Source organism: Pteropus vampyrus, unplaced genomic scaffold, assembly GCF_000151845.1.
Source record: "Pteropus vampyrus isolate Shadow unplaced genomic scaffold, Pvam_2.0 Scaffold384, whole genome shotgun sequence".
Classification (NCBI taxonomy): Eukaryota; Metazoa; Chordata; class Mammalia; order Chiroptera; family Pteropodidae; genus Pteropus; species Pteropus vampyrus.
Genome location: NW_011889165.1, coordinates 1,165,183 through 1,184,182, shown reverse-complemented (window position 1 = coordinate 1,184,182; position 19,000 = coordinate 1,165,183).

Genomic DNA, 19,000 nt, shown 5'->3' with positions numbered 1-19,000 from the left:
CTATCTAATCTATCATCTGTCTATCTGTCTATTCATCCATCCACCCTAAAGCTACTTCTTTCATATTTCAGGGAGGTGCTTCCTAGTTCTGGTAATCTGGAATTTAGTAAACAAATCCACACTCTCTTTGTAATTTCATAGATCTGACATATATCCCTTCTGAGCTTTTTCGTTTCTACATTCATCCTATAAATTATGAAAAGAGCAATTTAAAAATCCCCTCACTCAAAGTCATTTTTCCTAATAACTTTAGTCAGTATTACTCTCTCTCCTTTTCCTGATTTATTTTCCGATAATACTAATTTAGATTTTATTACATGTTGTATTATTTTTCGATGCTGCCCGCATACCTTGGCTCACGTCTCCTTTCCTTCATTTTGAAGACAGCATCATAGCATCTCTCTAACCCTACTTCTGTCATCATATCTTTTTCTCTTATGCTACTCTGCCTTGCTCTTCCACTTTTAAGTCACACCTGTGATTACATTGGACTCAGCAAGATGATGTAGAATAATCTCTCTATTTTAAGGTCAGAAAGTTAGCAATTTTAATTATGCCTGCAGCTTCAATTCTCCTTCGCTATGTAACTTAACATATTCACAAGTCCTGAAATTTGGGGGTAGGGCCCATTACCCTGCCTACCATAAATTTTATGATCTAAGTAGACTGTGAACTTCTTGAAGGCAAATTTGCGAGAAAATAATTTGTTTTTCTATATTTTTGGCCTTCCCCATAGTATTTTAAAAAAATGCCAGAACTTAGTAGGATCTTGGTGAATACTTCCCAGCAGCTCTCAATTTCTTTGATTATTTTAGTCATACTTCTTCCATTTTATTATGTTTTTCCTGGAAGTCTGTACATATAGAATAGTCAGGTACTGATACGCTGCGTTTCTGTCTGTGTTGACTAATGTTTACTGGAAGGAGTTATTGGGAACGCCATCCAAAATGGTTAGTACTTAGCCTCTTCACAGCTCTATTTTGGTTTCACAATATATGGAAATGTCAAATTAGAAATGGCGGATATATGCAATGAGAAGACGATAGGAGTAGATGACAAGTACAGGGATATCTTTGTGATTCCTCCTCCGGAGCCTAGAGACGGATTTTTTTTTTTCATGTGACAATGGAAACTAAATTGTAGACTAAGCTGGATGCTGACAACCCTTTCTTTCTGGAAAGTCCCAGAACCTCCTACAGTAGAAAATAACCACAGTATTTCTAGCAGATTCCAAAGAGAATGCTCCCACTGGCTTGGAATTGACCAAGAATGTCACATTTTATCTATAAGACTAAAGAATTTTTCCAACAAAGAGTTCAAAGATGAAAAGAGGCATTTTATTCTTGCTAGTCTGCTCTCTCTCTGTTTTGGCCCAATTACAAACATAAGTTTAACTACAGGCACCACAATTTATTAAATCATTTAACTAAAACCAACTGTTTTGTCTAGCACTATATTGGCCCAATAATCAAAAAACAGTTCTTTAATAAACATGTTTATAAAGCTTATACTTTGTGCCAAGTGATTAACCATACTACTTATTTGGTCCTCATAACAACCCCCAAAAGAAGATACTATGATTATGCCTATTTTACAGACGGAGAAACTGAGGTTTGGAGCAATTAAATAATTCAGTCAAGTAGTAGAGCCAGGATCTCTCCTAGTTATCTGGCTCCGGGGTCATGGCTCTTGACCACTATATCGTATTGCCTCCTCCGAGCCAGTTTTGCTTACAAAGAGGTTATATGATAGAGAAGGCTATCCGATAGGTTATGATAGAGAGGACAAAGAATACTCAAGAAACAACAGATAGAAATTGAATTACTATTTGTTTTGTATACTGCTGTGTTGCCAGCACCTAAAACAGTACCTGGTACATAAATAAGGGCTGAATAAATATTTAAGGAATGTTGTTAAAAGACTTTGTGATAAATACTGTGAAGTAAATAATTTGGATGAGATGATAGACTCTCATGGGAACGTACTTAATTAACATGGGTGGTGAGGAAGGGCCTTTCTGAGGATGTAACATTTAAGCTGAGAGCAGAAGGATGAATAAAAGGTAACCATGAAAAGAACCTGGGAGAGCATTCAGGCAGAAGAACCAGCATGGTCAAAGGCTCTAAGGTGGGAGAGAGCCTGGCAGATGTGAGAAATGGAGGGAGCCCTGTGATGGAAGCAGGTGTGCACAGGTAACTATGGAATGAGATGGGGCGAGGTGGGCAGAAGCTGGGTAATGTAAGGCCTTAAGTCACTAGAATTCCCTCTGGCAGGACACTGTATAAGTGCCACGGAGGGACTCAAAAAAAGGACACATGGGCCCTGCTCTCCGGAGTTTCTAATCCTGTTAAGAAGACAAGGCAAGCAGAAAAAAAAAAAATAGATAATGTATTTCAACCAGTACATTTTATTTGTTTGTGAACATCTTCATTTGTGGTTTTTTGTTTTTGTTTTGTTTTGTTTTGTTTTTTGGTGACCTGAAAATTACTCTTGCATCCTCTTCTGACCTTTAGAAGACTTTGACTCAAATCAGAGACTGGCTTTTCACTTGTGCACACCTTAAAACGTTAGAACATCTGCTTTATCTGTTTAGATTTTGATCTAAGCAACAGAGCTCTGATCTACAATAACTTAAATTGGATCCCAATAGCTCATGAGGCTCTAAAACTAATATTTCACTTTTGCAGTATTTTTCACAAGGTCTAAATTTAGTTTGCTAGTTTTTTCTACCTTCTGGCCTTTGTTTTAAAGCTCTGACTCACAGCTGAACATTGTACTAGAAGACCACACACTACTCTGTAGCAGTGTCTTGGTTATGCAGCTCTATTTAGGAAATATTACAGCAGGCTTGATATCAGTGAGAGAACTTTAGAAAGCTGAAATGGACTTGTGAAAGTATAATCTTTTTTTTTCTTTAAACAGCATTATTGAACTATAATTTATAGCTATTTAAAGTGTACAATGAGGTGGATTTTAGTATACTCAGAGTTGTGTAACCATCACCACAATCAATTTTAGAACATTTCATAATCCCAAAAAGAAACCCTGTGTCTACCAGCAGTCACTCTCATGTCCCTCCCAAAGCCTCCTAGCCCTGGGCAACCTTTTTTCTACTTTCTGTTTCTATAGATTTGCCTATTTTGAACATGTCATATAGATGGATCATGCAAAATATGGTATTTTGTGAATGGCTTCTTTTACTCGGCATGTTTTCAAGGTTCATTAACTTTATAGCACATGTAAATACTTCCTTCCTTTTTGTTGATGAACAATATTCCATTGCTTGAATTGTATATTTTTGTTTATCAGTTGATGGGTATTTGAATTATTTCTACTTTCTGGCTATATGAACAGTACTCCTATGAACGTTCATGTACAAGTTTTTGTGTAAACATAAGTTTTCATTTCTCTTGTGTATATACCTAGAAGTGAAGTTGTTGAATCATATGATAACTCCATGTTAAATGTTTGAAGACCGCCAAACTGTTTTTCAGAGTGATTATATCATTTTATATTCCCACCACTGTGTGTGAGGTTCCGATTACTCTGTATCCTCACCAACATTTTTTTTGGATTATAGTCATCCTAGAGGGGATGATGGGGTATCTTATTGTGGCACTAATTTGCTTTTATAATTCTTTTTTCCCGTTTACTTTAAAAAATGCCCAAATCTCCAAACTTGTTTTCTGAGTCATTGTGGTACAAACAATGTTAGTGTGAAGGAAGTCACATTGTGACATAATTGTATTGTGAAAGTGTGGAAATAAAAGGTGAGCAACGAGCCCCACGTAGAACCAGAGTTTTTTAAAGTAAGTATTTATAGTCCTGGTTTGAGTTTAAGATATTCGTTAGGATTCTAACATTACAAACAATGCTCTAGCCCTGAGTGTTGCATTAGATAATTTACAACAAATGACTTCATTTATTTGCTAAATGTGATCTAAGTACTTCAGAAACATTCTCTAAATCTCATCTCTCAAGTTTACATTTACATTGGTCTGGGAACTGAATTGCCCAATATTATGCAGTGGATGTGTGGCAAGGACTTATCTCCTGATTTTTAATGTTAATTTAGAAAGTAATAGATTCTCAGAATCAGAAAGGATCTTGGAAGTCAGGTATCTATCATTCAGTGTAAGAATTCCCACAGTAATGTACATGATTGGATACTTCCAGTGACATGGAAGTTTCTCACTGTACAAAGCAGCCCGTTCTGTTGTTGGCAGTTTCGATATTTCTTTTTTGTACCGAGGCACTTTCTGCCTCCATGTCCCTTCTGCCCACTGCTACTTGTCCTTTCCTCTAGAACCACAAAGAATAAAAGTACATAATAGGTACTCAATAAATATTTGTGGAATAATTAAAATTATTATCTGAATTATTTACCATAAATCTTCATGTACAGCAGACCCTCCAAAGATGTTTTATTCGACGTCATTTCATTATAACGTTGATGAGGGAAAAAAAGGATTCTGGCTGGGGCCACTGTTTTCGTAGTTTGCACATTCCTCCCAAGCCTTTTTGATAGACATAGAGGCGCTTTTAAATTTATAAAGAAAATAACATCCTCTCTTTCAGGCCCCTTTTCTGTAAATGAACTACATTTGTCACCTTAAAACCTCCTCATGTGTGCTTTGCCTCTGGCTCGTTTGACTATTGGATATACCCTGATTTGCCAATCTCCCTCTTCGAATGAGTTTCCCACAACTGAGCATTTGATCTAGACAGAGGATGATGAATGTGGAATTCAGGCAAACCATCACATTTTTTTGAACATTACACTTTTATCCATGCAGACCAAAATGGCAATAGTTTTCTTACTGCATTTTGTTGGGCTTCTATGATCATAGATCTGCCCAGGCTCATGTGCTCTAACTTCGCTCTTTATTTCCAATATCTCGGCTATTCCTTTGTGGCCTCTCTATTTGAATTCTCAGATATCTCCTTTTGTGTTCCGTTGTGGATGACTTGTCCCCACATGGTGGCCAGACACTTCACTTAGTCTGGCAGATTTTCTTTAACACCAATGATTTGCATCACCTTAAGAAATACACGAGATATAAGTCTACATGATTAAATGCAAACAGGTTTTCTTACTTGAGAAGACTTTACTTCCCAGTGGATAAAAGTAAAGAAGCTAAGTGATATATGAGGTTCCATAACTCATTTGTCTTCTTCCCATTTTCAACTCAGGAGCTAATATTAGAGATTAAATAATGGACTTCGTTGACTTCAGTGCACCTGCTGCCGAATGTGTAAACTCATCCTTTCTCATACAGTCGGACAGGACTCACTAAGCAGCTTCCAAAGTAAAATTGACGACATGAATAATTCTGCCTGGAAATAAGGTCAACCTTGTTCTCCTGAGATCTGCACTGTGAGCAAGGAGCCAAGAGCTACATAAACCTTGTACCTCGAGGAACTCTGGAGATCTGTCCTCCTCCCTTCACTACACATACAAAATAAAAATGCCCAAGAAGTGCAATACAGGACTAGAGATTTCTTTTTTAAATCTGGGTTTTGTGGAAAGAAGGAGCATGAGTAATAAAAGATGGTTTCATGTAAAACTATTCTTGAGAAAACTAGAAATTACATAAATGCATAAAATCAGATATATGCAAACAACAGTGTTAACAGTGTTTTTTTTTTTTCTGATTGGATAAGTGGGGTTTCTTTTGCTTTATTCATCTTGATTTAAAAAATTATTTTTACAATGAACATATATTACGTTGTAATTGAAAACAATTAATTAGTGAGTTATATTTCTTATACTTTATTGACTCGAAAGGCACATACTTTTTTTCTACCTTATGATAAATTATTTGGATGAAAAGTAAATTTGGGTGGGAAATTGGACAGTTACTTCTGCCGACTTAAGAATGTCCAAACCTATAGAAAATGTTATGAGTTTATTTGAGCCAATTGAGGACATACTTGGAAGCAAGATCTCGAAAATTCTCAAGAGAATGGCAGTTTTGCAGTTCTTTGTCTACATTTGGAATCAAAGGAGAGACCTAAGGAAAATTACATGGAATTCATTGATGGTAGATTCCTTGGTGGAAAAAGCAAGGTGTGGGAAATTCCTATGACTGAGTAAAAAGTAGAATGGAGAGATGCATACTACTTTTACATTGGTGGGTCCAAGATAATTAACATTTATAGTAAATAAGGACAGTATAAAGGCAACAAGATAATGTGCTCCCTTGAGGGGTCTGCAAAAGAAGATTATTCTGGCATTTCAAAGGTGCGTGAACCTAAATGCACAGGAACAATGGACAGGGCTGGCTTAAAACCTTTCACTAAAGAAGCTACAAGTCTGGGGTGTGACTACCCACCATGACCTGCCCAGTTAAGGAATTTATGATCAGATCACCCTATGAGGTTACTTTTGGCCACTGAACTTGTAGATTACTACATAGACCCCTTTCCCTTCACACTTCAAAGCTTGTTCCAGCCCTTAAGGCTTTATGAAGTTACCATCAAATTCAGTCAGCAAAAGAGATGGCAAACCATGATACAGTGCAAATCATGTTTTTTTAGGACTTTCAACTGTGAGCGGCAGAAACCACTCAAACTAGCTGAAGTGGAAAAGTAACATTTCTTATAAGGATACAGACAGGGCTGATAGTCAGCTCGTTGCACTTATATAGTAATGCTGGTTGTTTACATTTTAAAATATTTCTGTTTCTGTTGCTCCCGAGACCCCCACATTCCTTCCTCTCTGCCTCAGCCCTCCCAGCTCATCGCCTGGGCACTTCTCAGGACTCTATGCTTCATAACAAAGGGGGTAATGCCTGGAATGGCAGCAGACTTCCAGGACTGTGTACCAGCCATCTGGCACTGTCCTGATTTGTTTTTTCCTGTGCCATTGTTAAATATTTTAAAGGCCACCTCTACCTAGCATAATGAATGTCTCATGGAGCCTAAGCACAACGATTTAGCAGGAAGGTACTCGACCCAGGCTCTCGGAAACTGTCAGGTCTCTCCCACTGTTTCTCATCTCTGTGCCTCTGCTCCATCCTCTTGCTGCCTTCTCTGTCTTCGTGTTCATTTGACAGAAATATGAGCTTTAACAGGTCTCAGAATTTTCATTTGACAGGTCTAGTCACTTGGAAAGAGGCTGATCTCACCCCCACATCTCTGTTCCTTTCCTTCCAATATCAGATGTCCAGGGAAGGGACTGAATAGCGGGTGTTCAGTCATGTGCCCACTCCTGTGCCAAACATTTATGGCCCTATGGGGGGAGGGAATCATATTGCCCAACCATGGTTTTTCCAATTATAACCACATGGATGGAGGGGTGGGTATTTCCAGATAAGATGGGGGAATTGTCCAGAAATCAAGGAGGGCGATATAAAACACGAGATTCCTGGCACATAGCTATTTCTCACCCTTCCCTTAACTGGGGCTTCTTTATCCAACAATCTCATCTCTCCATAAAAGAGCCTCTAAATAGCCATATACCAAAGCTTATAATTTTACATATATAAAAGTACTTAAGTTGAAAGTTTTTAACTCTTATTTTATATACCTTTTTAACAAACTCTCTTACTAGTTTCTATGTCCAAAGCAAATTAGAAGTAAAAATTAAGAAGGGGCAGTAAGAAAGTAAGCAAACTAGCTAGGATGAAATATGAATGTGAGCGTGTGTGTGTGCACGCACATGTGTATACACATACATATATTCAGAAATAATGATTTAGGAATGTAAAAGGTAAAATTATGTCAGGGGACATTTTTCAATTAAAATTATTGTAAATTTAAATAACCTAAGAAGTCCATATGCAAGAAAGTTGGTATATAATTATTGATATTCATTTTAATAACTAGAACCCTCAATTTTAAAAGGCTAAATTATGTACTATATATCCTGTTTAAGAGGCAGAGAAAATTTTAATGCATTGATGAAAGAGAATAATCCTGAATGTAGGAGTAGGGATCCTAGATATCTACAGACATAGGCTTCAGTTACCTGGAAAATTATTATTCAGCGATGCTAGATGAGTAGAGAATGCCAGTATTTGACAGCATCGGTTAAGCAGCCAAAAGGCTAACTATATTTTTCACTTGAATACTTGGGAGTGGGTTATTGTGGGCAAGTTTTTACCAATTCCTCCTCCATAAAATGGGACTGATAATTACTATCCAATTATTAGGATAGAAAAGCTTATTAAATGTAAAAATCTTTTGAAATATTTGAAGAAGTCAAGATGTTATTAAGTAGAAGTTACATAAAAATCTATTTTGGTTTCTGTGAGAATCATCATGTTGGTAACAAATTTTCTTCTAATGAAAGAAACATGACTGTAAATGGATTATCCTACTTTGAGTCTTTATGAGTCCATTTTAAAGCATCATTTACTTAGATTAGAACTTTATTGGTCATTTGTCATATAGTTTCTATTAATTATTTCACATTTTAGCAGTTTGCAACCCTAGATTGTATATCTTTTATGAAGTTGGATTGATGACTTTTATTATTATTAATTATTATTTATGCCTGTAGCACCTGGTCTTCTTAGGTGGTCTCCCATCCAAGTACTGACCAGACCTGCTTAGTTTCCCAGATCAGACGGGATCATGCTTGTTCAGGGTGGCATGGCCGTAGACCATGGACTGTGACTCCACTGGGGCACGAACCCAGGACTTTCTGCGTGTAAAGCAGACGCGCTAACTGCTACACTATGGAACCACTTCTGGGTTGATGGCTTTATTTCCATAAACAACAGTTGTTCAAATTATGTTTTCTCCTACTTCTGTTATGATTATAAAATAATAATGTCTCATAAAATTCAAATTATGGAAAAAATTGTCACTTATAATCTCATTACCTACACAACTATGATCATTGTTCATATAAATATATATTTCTTTTAACTTTCACTGGTAGTTATGTTCAGTATTGTAGTCCCCTTTTTCCATGTTGCTACTTGTTATTCTTGTTGTTCATAATTATCATCTCTAAAATGTGAATAAAATTTTATGGCGTGAATATACCAAAATATTGAAATAACTATTTCACTATTTTTAGATATTTAGATGGCTCTCTCTTTCTCTCCTTCTGTAATAAAAGGTGCATCCCTTCTCCCCTTCCCAAATTGTATACTTCTGGATAAAGCATGAACTTCAAAGTTCCTCCCTCTGAGGAAAGTAACCACAGGTAATTTTTTTTTCATATAGTTGTTATGCTCTATTCCATGTGACTTTACCATGCCTATAGATAGATACTAAAGGGCCAGGGGTCTGTGTCTGGGCCAAAAGGCGAACATATGTAGGCTAGATATAAAAAAGGCCCAGCAAGTGGCTCTGCAAGAGACTCTGCCCAATAGTAGGCACCATAATGGATGGGGTTGAACCGATCAAATTATCTCCTCTCTCTTGGTAAATGTAAATGTGAGATTACGCAGAAAAGTCAGGATGCTCTGTAGACTCTTCTGGAGAGGGAGAAAAGGTTACCAAAATGCAGAAGTTATTGACTCACTAAAGCTACTAGTATATTCTGAATAATGACCAACTGTGTTTCTCGTTTGGTGTACTTCCAATGTCACGGGGCTGGGACTCAAGGTTGTAGTCCAGTTTCTGAGACTGTCGTCCAAGCCCATCTCGCTTCCTCATGGAAATGAACTCTCAATGTCTAATGTAATTACTTTTTTCTTCTATCAAATGACTTTCCTGGGATGAATTGCCCAAAATGGGATTAAGGAGTATAAACATTTTTATGGCTCTAGATACATATTGTCAAATTTCTAGGTACTAATATTTCTGAGAATTTCCCCCTGGATCTTCTGCTTTTCTTACTCTATATTCTCTCTCTGAATCTTCTTACCCAGCTATATGACTATGAAGACTGTCAAGTTTAAGATACTATTCAATTGTAAGATTCACCATTAGTTTATGAATGGCGGAGTAAAACACAGTATTAACTAGGGTGAGATAATGATTTCTTATAACTTGAAATTTTTATTTCATAACTTTTGAAACAACTGTTTTAGACTTTTGTGAATGTATAAAAAGGAAATGAAAGCACGATATATTGATTAATGCATTACTTGGGATTTTTCAGAAACCAACTCTTCATAGCTACTTTTTGACTCAAATTCATCTATATACTTTTTGTTTTTTCATCACAGCACTGTCTCTCGTTCCATCAAGAGTATCAATAAATCAGCATTACTTATAAGAATTATTTACTAACTTCTCCAAGATTTTCTTTTAAGTCACTGACATTCATTCTGAAAGTTTCGATGGTGGCCCTTTCTTGATCTTACCAAATGTATTGACAGAAAGTCTTTGTACAACAAATAGGACTCACATGCCTTTCTCAAATAGTCCTTGTGTTTTGTTGACTAAAATGTCCAGGGGTCACATTTCTCCGGTGTGGCCACCTGACCCGGACATGCACAGGCAACACATCTGTTGTCTGACAACAAATACAAAATATTATCAATTGTAAGACACATTCTGATTTTGGAGATGTTAGAATACAGTATATATACGGTGTGTGCTGATGACCCCGAAATCTGTAATTCCACCCCAGACCTCTATATAGGTCTGTCCCAGATCTCTACTTGGATGACTCCTATGTACCTCAAATTGAAATGTGTCTGTATTAGTTTTCCATTGCTACTGCAAAAAATTTCCACACCCTTAGTGGCTTAAGACAACAGAAATGTATTATTTTACATTTCTGGAGTTCAGGAGTTCAACATAGGTTTCGCTGGGCAAAAATCGAGGTGTCGACATGTCTGTATTCCTTCTAGAAGCTGTAAGGGAGAATCCATTTCTTGCCTTTTCCAGCTTGTAGAGGCCACCCACACTCCTTGGCTTGTAACCCCCTTCCATCTTTAGAGCCAGCAATGGCCTGTGTTTCTCACATCACATCACTCTGACTTTCACTCTCCTATCTCCCTCTTTCATTTTTAAGGACATTTGTGATGTCGGGCCCACCCAGACAGTCCAGGATAATCTCCTCATCTTAAATCCTTAATTTAATCATTCTGAAAAGCCTCCTTTTCATGGAAGGTAATATATGCATGGATTCTAGAAATTAGGCTATGAACATCTTTGGGGGCCATTATTCTGCCTACCACACTAAATTCATGATATTTCTCCCTGAGCAAATTTGCTCCTTTCCCCAGCTTTTCTATCTCAATGATTTAAATTACAGTCTACCAGTCACTCGTACCAGGAACGTGAACATCATTTTTTGAGAATCCTTCCTCTTATTCATTTCCCACATCTGAGCAATCAATAAGTTTTGTCATTTCTTGCTCTTAAAAAGCATGTAAGTCTGCTTAGTTCTACTTGTGCTGTCACTACTCTGAGCCAGATCCTAGTTATTGTCTCTTACCCATTTCACTGCTAAGGCCTCCCAACCTGTCTCCCTGCCACCAGAGTGATATATCTCAGCATATATCAGAAGGGAATTTATGAGAAGTTTTACATCCTCTTCAGCATTATATGCAGCTGGGAAGGAGATGCACACATAGTAAAATGCCAAAGGCATGCATTTGGATAGCACTTTACAAAACACTTTCACACTATTACCACAGTTAATCAGCTCCATAGCCATGTGAGTCAGGTACTATTCTCCTTGTTAGTGGAGTTAAATGACTTAGATTCAGGTTTTGAAATAAGGTTTTATTACTTGCTCAAATCAACCTCCTACAGCGTTACCTTCTTACACTGCTCACTGTCATTTCAAATTCCACATGTTCAAAGACAATTCTTCTTCCAGCTTCCCTGGTTCTTTCATTGCCCCGCCCCCCACCCACCTTCAAATTTACCCTTGACTTACTCCATTTTTATCCCACATCTAGCCAGACATTAAGACTGGTTCAACTTTCTTTTGAAATATCTCTCGCCTCTGTTGCCATAGCCCTCACCATAGCCAGAATGTCCCATTTTGTCTTACGGCCAAGCTAATTCAACTATCTTGTTCCTAGTCTTACTTCATTTTATATATCACTACCAGAAATAGAAAACACTACTTTATATCGCCAATCCTGCAGTGGCTCCTTATTTTCTATTATACGAACTATAAGCCTGTCAATGGAACTTTAAAGTCTCACGATAAGAGGACCCCTTCCTATCAAGTTTACATAATTCCCACGGTTTTCCAACTCCCCCGTTGTAGCCAGGCTGGCCACCGCATTGGCCATACTGATATTGCTCCATGTGTTTGGTCCTGTTGACACCTCACTGGGAAAGCCTGCTCTTCTCCCTTCTTCCTTTCCAAACCTTGTTCTCCTTTAACACCAGACTCAGTTCATCTTGTCTCTGAAGCCTTTGCTCATTAACCAATCCTCTGGGGTCATGCCCCCCCCAACTGACAGAGCACCATTAGAACTCAATAACCAAGTGCTTCGTGTTTTCTCATGTATGTTAGTCTTGTTTCCTCTGACCAGATTGAAACCAACTTGAAAGCAGAGCCTGAGTTTTCTGCTTTCTTCTTACCATAAGTAAATGACAATCCTTTTTTATCGATTCCTTTATTTACCCCCAAACCGGAGACTCATATCTGGTTTGGGAATCATGTATTAGTTCAATTACTTTTAGTTGTTTCAAACCATCAAGATATGAAGGCTGCTTGACAATTCTAGGATTTACATAGCTTGATGGGTAAGTGATGATAGCTGAAAACTCCAGTTGAACCATCCCCAGTGTTGAAGGGAGACAGAATATAAATAATATAAAGTAAACACAACCATCAATTTACAGACTATTCAGTGAGGGCTTCTTTGTGTGTCACGTGCTACATGAGACCATAATGTCGGAAGAGAAGAAAGAAATTGGAAGAGGGCCTGACTCACCCTCTCAATCTCAGAGAATTGAGCAAGTTTATAAGGATGGTGTGTAGAACATAGTCTAATGATCAAATCAAGGTAATAGGTATAAAATACAGGAATACGAGAAGGGTATGAAAGTAAAATGTTGATCACGAAAACAAGTGGTTCATTTTCAAGCTAAGTTTTTGCTCTGAAGACAGTCATCGCAACACTGTTTTACAAAAAGTATGACACCACCCAAACCAATGTGAAATCAGACAAATCTGTATCCAGAGCTAAGTACAAGAGCATCCACTCTGAGAAGCCTATCCTTGGAAAAATTCCTCTCTGCAAATATACATTCAAACACATTATTGATGTACTAGTTTTGAAACTCAGCTTTACAATCTGGTCAAATAAAAGTTTTCCAGGTTTTACAGTGAGAAGATACTTTTCTTTTTACATATAGTGGAAAAAGAAGGCATTGCTCTCCACCACTTCCCCCAACACACACACACACACACACACACACACACACACACACACTCAAAGTGTCAAAGTCATTAGTTGTTTGTATCCTAAATGTGGAACAAGGAATTCCCCAGATGATTTTTAAATTCTGGGGCAATTACCACATATAGTTTCAAGAGCCAGAAGGAGGAATCAATCTGCCAAGCAACTATTAGGGATGGAATTGCTTCTGCTTCAAAGTATATGCTGGATTAACTTCTAAAGTAGTTAATTACTTTTCAGATCATGCTGTAGTGTCACACAGCCAAAAGAGAAAACTGCAACCATCCAGACCTAAGTTGGTGGAAGAGAAGGGAGGTCACGATTTCTGTTATCTTTTAGACTGTGTCTAATAGGACTGGCTTAAAAGCAAAAAAATTAAAAAGCATTTTTTTTTTTTTTTGGTTAGTCAAAACAATATTACATACCAAGTTTTTTTTTCTTTAAATAGTTTAGTTGTTTAATCGAATCAAGTGATGGTTGTTTGATCATTATAACGATATAACCTAAATTGAAACTGTTTGTCAAAGACTCAATAGCTAAATGTTTTGATTAAATTACCTTCAGAGCCATTATCATTTTGACAATGGACAAAATTTTCCTTGTGGAAAGTGATAGAATATAGAGTCCTCAAATTAATTTCACTTGAGAAGTACCTAATGGGAGATAAAGGAAACACTGATCTAAATGAAAACAGTGGGACCAGGCATGGAACATGGAGTACCTGCATTGCTTTTTCTCCCTTTTCTGACATAAGACATCCACTATGTATCAATCATGGCACTCTTAAGTCCCACCAAGCTTATGCCTGGCTTCGGAAACCTCAACACACTGCTTTGTGATGCTGCTACTCGTCAAATGGGACTGGAGATAAAATTTATTTGTAACGTCTGATTTAGAGGAAATATAAACTCAGAAACAGTAACCTAGAAATATACACTCATTCTCAGAGTTTATCAATGTCTGATAAACCCACCTGGAAGAACTCATTTGGTTCTTTGAACCTATTTGGCTCATTGGTACCACTGATGATTTTAGTCTTGGGACACTTTATCAAATATTAAAGTTGAAGGGCCCAAAGTCACCCTGTTCTATGCCCATTTTTAAGATTCAGGAAATTGCATCAGATTTGCACAATGTCAAGCTTAGCCCCCAACCTTCCTGCTCCTCCATCTCATGCTGCCTCTCTACTGACGGGATGCTGTGCTCAATAGATCTTTATTGTCTTGTTTATGTCACCAATGTGTTTACATACAGACTTGTATGGGTAGTTGTATAAAATAATACTGCATGAAATTGAATTCATTAGTAATCTAACAGTCTTATCAATCTGTAAACTTCTAATCACAGCTTCCTCCAGAGGTTAACTTAATGGTCAAAAACTATAAGACCTAGATGTCTGTTGATTTTTGAATAGCAGTAAATTTAGCATTTGCTTCTAAGAATAAATTCAAATCTAATACAGATGGAAAGAATTAAACCAGATTTCACAATGAATAATACCAGTTTATACAGATTCAAAACATAGCAGCTAAAATGATCTATACCAGTTTTCTAGAATTTCAGCATTTCCTATGCTTACTTAAATTCCTAGTTAAAAAGGAACAATAACCAGTGTTCTTTAAGGATTTTGTAAAAGTGATATTTAAGGTTCTTTTTAGGATCCACAGAGGAGGCAGAGCACAGAGCTCTTCCCCTAAGCCTTCACTTTAGCTAAGAAAATGGTCCTGACCTTCCATTAACTTCTTCCCTTTTTGCCAAGCCATGAAGTTGATTTTCACTCTACGCCAGAAGCAAAAATAATAATACCAACCCCCTGTCACATAAATAAGAGATCTATTACTTTAAAGCAGTGTTTCTCAACCTTGGCTGCACATTATAATCATCTACTTTTAACACTCCCAGCCCAGTTCAATTGGATCAGAATCTCTGGGGCTGAAACCCAAGCATTGCTAGTGTTTTCAATGTGCAGTCAAGCGTCCCAACCACTGACTTGAACCAAAAGGATGAAATGTTACTGCAGGAGCCTCACAGATCAGGTGACGGTGAGGCTTCAGCTGCAGTTCAAAGATCATCAGAGTCACCCCCAACATTGTCTGTACTGTTTCTGCTGCACATCACTATAAATTTAGCATCCTCCTCCACGATGTAGCTAAGAAAGGAATGCACAATCAGTCCCAGGCTGAGGTAACAGATGGATAGATCCCAGTGTTCTGGAGCCAGCTAGCATTAGCTTGCAAAGTCAATATTGAGTATTTCTTTCTGACTTTATGTTCGATGACATCATATTGCTAGCTTGAAATTGGCTATGATGGGAGTATTTACACCATGGAAATTGGCAAACATTACCAATAAGGGCTTGTTTTCCCCTAGAGTGGTTAAACATTTATCAGCCCCTAACTGAATAGATCTCTAGTCCCTGACCTTGGTCAAACTTGAGAGAGAGGAACTTAAAATCACCCTTGGCTCATTAGCAGGTCTGAGCTTATGATACTATTGCTCCTCTAATTATTGGCGAATAAGGAGTGGAGATAAACCAAATAGCAAGAAAAGTTAGGAGTTTGTTGCTGCTATTATGATCCTGTTAGCTTCATGGGTAAGTAAGAAAGGATAACAAGAATTCAATATGTCTCAATACATCCCTTTTCCTTATCGCTTTTGCTTAAGCACCTGTATAATATTTCTTTGGGTAGAGAACCAAGACAAAGGAAAGATGTATATGTTATTATAGTAGTTAAGTTATAGTATAAACTACTCTAACATAGACATTTCAAATCTCAGTGGCTTATGCAAGAGAGAAGTTTATTACTACCATGGAAGTTTCCAGAGGTAGATGGTCCAAGGCTGTTATGGCAGCTTTCATTTCTGACTTCTCCCAGCTCCTGTCATCACATGTGAATACCAACCAGTCAAAAGGGGGGCATATAACTCGCCTGTTAAGGACACAACTAGGAATTACTTACACTTTCACTCATACCCCATTGGTCAAAACTTAGTCTTAGTGGCTGTATCTAACTGTACAGAATGCTGGGAAATGTAGTCTTAACTAGGCAATGTGCTCAGCTAAACTTCAGAAAATTTACTACTAAAAGAAGGAGGAGGAGGTGAACATTCATGGATAACTAGAAGATTTGGTCACACCATCCTACTTGTTTAAATGCAAGTTTGTGTGTTGTTATTGCTGAAGGTGAAGGATTGGCAGGACAATATTTTAAAACGTATTACAGACAAGAATATCTCCTCAGGGTTTTCAAGTCCCGACTCTCCTAGGAGCTTCCTATGTTAGCAGAAAAGATCATCTGAAAAGTCCCTGAACATAACTTTTAGAGTTTATTTCAACAGACACGTGTGAAAACATTGTATGTTATAAACTTTGATCATAGACTTTGCAGTGTAGTATTTTACTTGATATATTTTTGGCCCACATAATTCTTTGAAAGACCTTTTTTTTTTTTTTAGGATTTATGAAAACACATGAGATGTCATTATAATACAAATACAAAATATAAAAAACAAGATACATAAAATACAAAACCATACACCATAAACATTCTAATTATAAGTAAATAGGAATTGATATACTTTTTAGTCTTGCTCCCATCCTTTTTACAGTCATCACTCTAATCTTTCTTTAAAATCACTTCTATGATAGCACTCTTCTGCTCAAAAAGCTTAGTATCTGTTTTTGGAGTCAAGATACTTTCGCTTGGCATTGTGGGGCTCCATGCGCCTGTGCTGGAACCTAACCAAATATCACATACAAGAGAAAACAGATGACTGATCAGGAACTTTGGACACTTGAGTTCTACGTCTACTTCTCCCACTGTCTAGTCGAGTGACATTGGACTCACCCCTATACTGACTCTGGGAAGAGCTGACCTTGAGGCTAAGATTCAAGATAGACTAGACTAACCAGGAAAAGAGCCTTCTTTAAAATAGTTGTGGAGAACAGCTTCTCAAATGATTCTCAATGATCCTTGCCTTCTGGTATGCACCCCTTTGACTATTTTTCCAACTATGAGACCAGGATGCACTAATGACTTGCTTCTAACAAATAAAACACAGCAAAAGATTTGGGATGCCAACTTCCGAGATTAGATTACAAAGACCAGGCTCTTGGCTCACATTATCTCTCTGGCTTTTCTTGCTTTCTCTCTGATGAAGCAAGGTGCCATGTTGTGAACTCTGTGTCGAGGCCCAGTGTGGCAAGGAACTGAGGGCAGCCACCAGCCACCAGCCACCAGCCAGCTGCTCTGTTGTGAGTAGCACTATAAAGAGTCCTACATGGCAAGGAACTGATGCCTCTAGTCAACAGCCAGCCAAGACCCGAGGTCCCCTTAATAGCCATAGCGGGGAGCCTTGAGATGACTGCAGTCCTGCCTGTCACCTTGATCACAGCCTCATGAGAGACTCTGATCCAGGGTTCCCTGTTAAACTGTGCCCTTATTCCCGACTCCAGAAACTGTGTGATAATGAAAATGTTGATGTTTCAAGCTCTAAATTTTGGAATAACTTGTTACACAGCAGTAGATAATGAATACTAAAGAACAAATATCATTTGAAAATGGAGGGAAATTAGGGAAAAATTACTTAGAAATTAAAGTTATTACAGCTGATAATGTGACTACTAACCTGAATTTAATTTTGAAAATCACATGCACAGTAAAAGTAAATAAAAAATTAACTGAGTAAACAACACCAATAAGTGAACTAACATTAAGTCTTAACCTTTGGCCTTCAAGAGAACATGTTGATTCTACTAAAGAATGACTACTCTTTTAGCACAATATATATGTTTCCTTAAGTGTTAGGTAAAAATCCGAGGAAAACATTGGTGTGTAGGCCAAAAATGATCAGTGTCAACCAATTTCCCAATAATTGTGATGAAAAAGAAGACTCATTTATATGAACAGTATAGAATATATACAGTGTCTAGTACAGTATCCATTAGCCACAGGTGATTTTTATATATAAATTAAAATTAATTAAGGTTAAATAAAATAAAAAATTAAGGTCACGGTCATACTAGCCACATTTCTAGTACTCAATAGCCTTAATTACAAGTGGTCACAATATCAGACAGTGCCAATGTAGAATGATTTACCAAAATTGTAGAAGGTGCTATCAGGCAGCTCTGCTGGATAGTGTTTTCATGATTGCTGATGCCAATATCTCTGAAGCTTGTTTCACTGTCGTTCTTTTCATGTAGAGTTAGCCAGTGCAGAATGTCAGGTATTCTTGGAAACTGGAGGTAGCAGCAGCTCAGTCAGTCTAAAGGTATTCTAAGCACACTGCAGAGCATCCAAACTGAGTGGGAAGAAGAATTTATGTTCTGAAAAGCATTAGAAGGTTGACACCATAAAGCACTAGCAAAGACCTAGTCTTAAGATGAGCCAGCAAGAATCACCACTTCCAAAGTCAACTTCCAAACATCGGCCACTCACTCTATTGCCTTGAGCTTCTGTTTCTATATTTGTCAAGTGAGAGCTGAGAGCCAATCTTTCAAGTTCCTTCAAGCTCTAAAATTCAATGACTCTATATATCATTTTGATGAGAAAGCTGTTGTATGTCTAAATTATTGGATGACTCGCAGATGCAGGTAGGAGTCCTATGGCTGATTTAAAACTATCTCCTTCGGGGTTTTCTCCAGTGTCCAGTCTCTTATTTTTTTTAATTCCCTTGGATGACAACAGGGCGCAGGAAGGAGATGGGGAAAGAAGTAA